The sequence below is a fragment of the Mastomys coucha genome, unplaced genomic scaffold (genome assembly GCF_008632895.1).
Source record: "Mastomys coucha isolate ucsf_1 unplaced genomic scaffold, UCSF_Mcou_1 pScaffold9, whole genome shotgun sequence".
In the NCBI taxonomy this organism is placed as follows: Eukaryota; Metazoa; Chordata; class Mammalia; order Rodentia; family Muridae; genus Mastomys; species Mastomys coucha.
The window spans coordinates 55,049,592-55,055,555 of NW_022196915.1; the positions used below are offsets into that span (position 1 = coordinate 55,049,592).

The 5,964-nt window shown below is 41.8% G+C and overlaps 1 long non-coding RNA gene across 1 annotated transcript; it reads right to left on the bottom strand.

The window, feature by feature from the left end:
- Window positions 1-3,832: 3,832 nt before the first annotated feature.
- LOC116085296 lies at window positions 3,833-5,729 on the bottom strand. The gene is made up of 2 exons (XR_004116482.1): window positions 5,557-5,729; window positions 3,833-4,104 (listed from the first exon to the last, which is right to left on the bottom strand). It is a non-coding gene; the product is annotated as an uncharacterized LOC116085296 (long non-coding RNA).
- Window positions 5,730-5,964: the final 235 nt, after the last annotated feature.

Consider the following 5,964-nt stretch of genomic DNA (forward strand, 5'->3'; position numbering starts at 1 on the left):
TTTGCCCCTGCCATGTTTTCTCATTTTCTGGATGTAATTGAAATGTATGCCTTTTAGTTTCCAAAATGCCTCTGGAACTTGCTCTTTCACTGATTTATCTAATTGCTCTTACACTTGCTGTAAACAATATCAAAGACAGAGGATAAACATAATAAATATCCTAAATCATAAAGTCATAAAAACTGCAACATTTTCAGTCAGTGGAATACAAATATCTCCAACGTCCCTCCCTCAAAAAAAAAAAAACAAAAAAACAAAAAACAAAACAAAACAAAACAAAAAAACCTCAACGAAGAGCCAATGAGCCCACGGACAAACCAGAACTTCGTGCTACATAGATAGGATGTGGAGAAAACCATAAGTTCCAGAGACCTCCGAGATGAATGAACTCTATGTCCCCTACCCCTACTCCAAATTATGACACCTTCAAACTTGTGATTCTAGAAATGAGAACATAAGATTTGCAGAGATTCTGTTAAGTGGAGTGGAACAGAGCCATAGCAATAAAAACTGCTTTGTACTGACGCAAAAGCAGACATACATGATCGATGGAAACAAGTTGAAGACCCAGACATACATCCACACACCTATAAACACATGAGTTTTGATAAAGAAACCAGAAACACACAGTGGAATAAAAAGACAGCATCTTCAACAAATGCAGCTGGTCAAACTGGATGGCTGCATGTAGAAGAACCCAAAAAGATTCCCACTTAGCATTCTGCAGAATTACTCAGCTTGAGATGAATCAAAGACCTTAACAGAAATGAGAACCTGACCCTGATAGAAGAGAAAGTGGGGAATGGCCTTGAACTCATTGGCACAGGGAAAGACTTTCTGAACAGTACACCGTTAGCACAGGCACCAAGATCAACAACTAATAAATGGGACCTCAGGAAACTGAGAACCTTTTGCATTGTAAAGGACACCATCAATCAGACAGCACAGCAGTCTATTGGATGGGAAAAAGTGATAGAGGGCTAATACCCAAAACATGTAAAGAACTCGAAAACTAGATATCAAAAAAAATATATAAGCCAATTTACAAATGCAAGTTTATGACCATTATTTATTCAAATATGCTTGGCTTTGTCTCTTTTCAGTTTCTCCTTTCTTTTTGACTCTCCTGTTATGTGCATGTCATATGCCTTATGGAGCTTCACAATGTCTTCTTAATACTTTCTTCATTATGTTTTCATTCTACTGAATGGGCAACTCTTCAATTGCACCTGTCTTCCTTCTTTCTGTCCAAGGATGAAGTTTCATTTAATTCATACTGTTAAATTGCACAATTCCTTCTTTATATAATTTATATATCTTTATTGATATTTTTAATGTTAACACTATTCTTTCCTGTATTTTTTCATACATAGTTCCCCTTAGCTGTTTGAATACATTTAAAATATATTTAGGTGTGTGTGTGCATGCATATGCATATGGGTGTGCACACACATTAAACTCAATGTATAGGGTCTATGTGATAGTCTATTCATGTTTACTTCTCTCTGTGTAAGTTAGTAATTTGGTTTCTTTGAATTTTATAATACGGATATGCATATGAGTGTATAATATATTACGTATCACACATACACACACTCCAAAGCCTTGGACTTAGTTGCTAAGAATAAGTGGATTATGTTCTAACATTCTTCTTCATCTTCTTTATGTTTTAGATAGTATTACCCTTGTGGAACTAATCTAGCATTCTCTAGCCAAACTTTTCTTCAAGTGGTGTTTGAATGAGTCACAGCTCAGTTCATTAAGCTTCAGTGCCTTGGGGACATTGCTGAGGACCGGAAGTCAGTATTTAAGGGATGTCAACTACTGTGATGGAAAAATAAAACTGAGCATCAAGGCAGTAGGACTTAACCTCTGTGTGACGTGTGTCTCTTGGTGTTTTTCCTGAGGAGAGCCTCAGCCTGTTTTCAGTGCAGCAAGCTGTCTAGAAGGACTGTTCCATAATCTAATTCCATGAGGCTTTGCCAAAGTTCCGGACACTCCATCCCTTGATCACCACCGGACACAGAGGTACTAGTCTATATCAGGTTAAAATGTCTGTATCCCAGAAGCTAGGAAGATGGTCCAGGGGAGTAAAGTGCTTGCTTTGCTTTCATGAGGATCCAAGTTCAGATCCTCAGTAGCTACAAAAAAGTGGGGCATGGCAGAGGAATCTCGGTACTATGGAATAGGGAACAAATGGATCTTAGGGCTTGTTAGGCAACACAGCTGGGTCAGCTTAGTTGAAACAACAATCCTCAGATTCAATCTTAAAATATATAATGTAGAGAGTAATGGAGGAGGACACTAGGTTATTACCCTCTTGCCTGGACCTGCTCATCTGCGCTCGCATACACACACACACACATACACACACACACACACGAATTGATAAACCTTGACTACACACACACACACACACACACACACACACACACACGAATTGATAAACCTTGACTACACACACACACACACACACAAACACACAAACACACAAACACACATACAGACACACACATGCACACATGAATTGATAACCCTTGACTAAGAAATATGATGGCTTTGATTCAGGGAAGAAGCTGAGACTTAGCTAAACCCTTCAACTTTAACCTGGCTCAAGCACAGCCCAGATCTTTGATCTCTATTAGGGCTTTAGACAATTGTGGCCCAGTACCCTTTGCTGGTACATGGCTGTGAGTGTTTGCAGCTTAGATTTTTATCAGAAATCTAACTCAGCAGGATGACTTTCAAGAAAAATAACTCATTCTCCATTTACTCAAGATGGCTTCTGTCAGATTGTTGGAAGGTTGCATTTTGGACAATTTACTAAATTGCCTTAATGTAATTATATTTAGCATTTCATCTTCAGAATTTAAAACATTAAAAATGGGCTCCAGTCCCAGCTCTGTCCTTTCTGGCAGAGTGATATTTGAAGAGCCTGTACATTCAACCTCCATTGTTTTAAAATTGAAAACATGTGGCAAGAGCTTCTCTGTAGAGTTTTGTATAGCTTTCATGATCTAGTCCACAGGGAGAAAACAGAAATCTATGGTTCTTAAAAATATCCCATAGCTTAAACTTTGTAGGCTATAAACAAAGCACCATATGAAATTCATTTTGGTGTATTTGTAGTAAAATCTGTCCTGAATTCTGTTGTCAAGGTCATTGCCAATTTTCAAGGTCTCTTATAAAATATTCCATTTCAGTTTTACAACCAGGTTCAAATGGGCTCTGCTTCTCCTAGAATGCGTTTCTGCTGCCCTTTCCCCTCTCATCCCCAGTAATAAGAGTGTACTAATTTTTCAAGGTTCTCTTTCTGCCCTAGCTGCAGAGAAGAAAACAGAATATTTGTATTTTATAATAAGTCGACCAGCTAGCCTGGCTTGTTTATCTATTTCCTCCTATTTCTTATGCTTATAGAGTTATTTGACAATCATTATATATAAATGTCTGTTTTTAAGCCACCCCAAACTCTTTTTGGACAGATGAGTTATTTAACTTGAATGAGAATGTCACATAGACTCTCTAGGTCCCCCTTTCCTCAGCAGAAGGCTGAAGAGTCATACAAAGGCACTGGAAGTCATGTGGTAAGCCAGGCACAGGACACGGGCAAGGTGTGGGTGTGGGGAGTCAGTGCCAACTAGCGAGTATCCGTACTGGAAAGCACCTTAGGCTTAGATGTTTGGGGCTAACTAGAATTGGCTTGATTTTTTTAAAAAAGGGAGTGGTGTAGCTGTCCTTTGTCACCATTTTAACATAAGAGTGAAATGTTGCAGCTTTTGAAACTTAAGGGAGAAGGCAAACCCTTCAAATGAAGTAGCTAAGGATAAAAGGAGTTGTTTTACTACGCGTGGTGTTTACTCTGCTAAAAGGATCACAGGTAGTAAATATATAGAGGGAGCCTCTGCCATCGAGTAAACCGTGTGCCCGAGAAAGTCCTAGATGAAATTGCTTGTTAAGAGCATCCCTGGGAAGTTGGCCACTCTTCCCAGAAATCTGGTTTCCCAGCCTTCGTGCGTTGCCAGTGGTGATCAGAACATTTCTCACAGATTTCATCCTGAAGCAGCTCTGTGGCAAAGGGGCATCGTCAGCTCCAGCCTGTTTCTGCTGCAAAAGAACAGAGGAAAACGTTCAAAACAGCAGTGCACACAACAAAAAGGCGTCTTTGCTCAGAGGGTGGAGGCGCCACAGTGGAGCGCCCTGGCAGGGTTGCATCCCAGTGAGAGCTGACAGAAAGCTCATCTTGTGTCCAGGAGAGAAGCAGGGGCCGAGCAAATGTACTCATTTAAGGATAGAGGAAGTAGAGGACCAGCTGGTTGAGGAAAGGCTGTGGTGTGGTCACAGAGACTGCTCCTCCAAAGACAGATGGGGAAGCTTTCTGAAGCAGATTCGTTCTTTCAAAGCCACTTTTTATTTATTCACAGCTCATCCGCTTACCCATTCTTATTGAGACTTGGTGATTGTCAGCTCCCAACTGATTCTTAGGGTGAAATGAAAGGAGGCTCTACCATTTGGGAGTTCACAGTTCAGTGAGAGTCAGTGATATGACTATTTATAATCCCAATAAAAGGAAACGGATTGAGAAACAGGACACAGAGTGCCTGAGTATTGGGCCAGGGCTGGGGCCAGGAGTAGGTGTAGTGTCGAAGTGTTGGTAAGCTGCCTGCAGTGATCTGAGACAATCCCATGTCGGTGCTGAAGAGATTGCAGGTCAGGTCGTCTGGTTTCTTAACCAGTTACAGGGTTCTTCAGTATGTCACAGTCCTAAACCATGCTGGGTCATCCTATCTTTCTATACCTGCCCATCTATATGAAATTCAAGTCCAGAAGCGGTATCAGGCCCTGCCTGGGTAAGAACTGGGCAGCCTGTCCTTATTTCCTCCTCTAATTTTAAGAGTCTGAGATGATCCTGGCATGGTTTCCTGCAGGAAATGTAATTGCAGATAGGACAACAGGGCACTGGGATAGAAAGAACATCCCACCCCCATACCCAGCGTTTTGTTGCCTGGCCTCTAAATGACCTGCAGGTGGTGAGCGGATGAGATCCACACATCCCAGAGGGCCCAGGTAAGAGCTGCCTCAGCAGTTTGTCAATGGAACAAACTGAACAGGAGATATCTGGGGCTGGGAGGGCAAAGCAGTAACCTCACGGTAGAGGATGATGATTCAGAGGAGAAAGCTGTCACCTGACTCCAAAGCTAAGGTCACAAAGCAGGTAAGAGTCCAGGGTTGGAACTCACTGTACTATAGGAGGTCAGAACTGTGGAAGGGAAACAGCGTACAGAACACCATAGTCTCTGGAACTGGATTTGGAGGCTCTTTAGAGATGCACACAGAAGAGCTTTAGAAAGAACTGGTAGCCACTAAGCATTGTGGACTACTTAAATTTGCATGTGAAGGAAAAGTCAGGGCACTGGTGACTCCTACCTGAGCAGGAGATATCCCCTCCCCCTCAAAAAAAAAATCTAATGTGTAGCAAAGATCGAAACCCTGAATGACTGCAGTGCTTCAAGCACAGAGGAACAAATGGGTGACACTCTGAAATGACCAAGGTCATACCTGCTCACTCACTAGGCAGAACGGCTCAGCAGGGACTGATGCTTTGCTCTTTGTCAAACATCTTACACAAATCTTTGAGTTGATCCTGACAGTGCCCAAGAGGAAGATAAAGGGAGAGTTTTCCCTGTTTAAATGCACAAGGAGAGACTTGACTGCCCAGAGTCAGTACAAGATTTCCCACAATCCCTAGTTCCTGAAGAGACCAGATAAAGATTCTGGTTCTTCCTTCTTTGACACCAAACAACTCAGAACTTGGAGTTGCCTGAGGGGTGGTGCCTATGGCTTCTGTTGCTACGGTTTCCCATCCTACTCTTTAGAACAACAGAATATTCTTGGGGACAGGGAGTCTCCTGTGTCTAGTGTGACAAGGCGAAGTTTTGTCTCTTGAGGTAATGGGACATCTGGAAG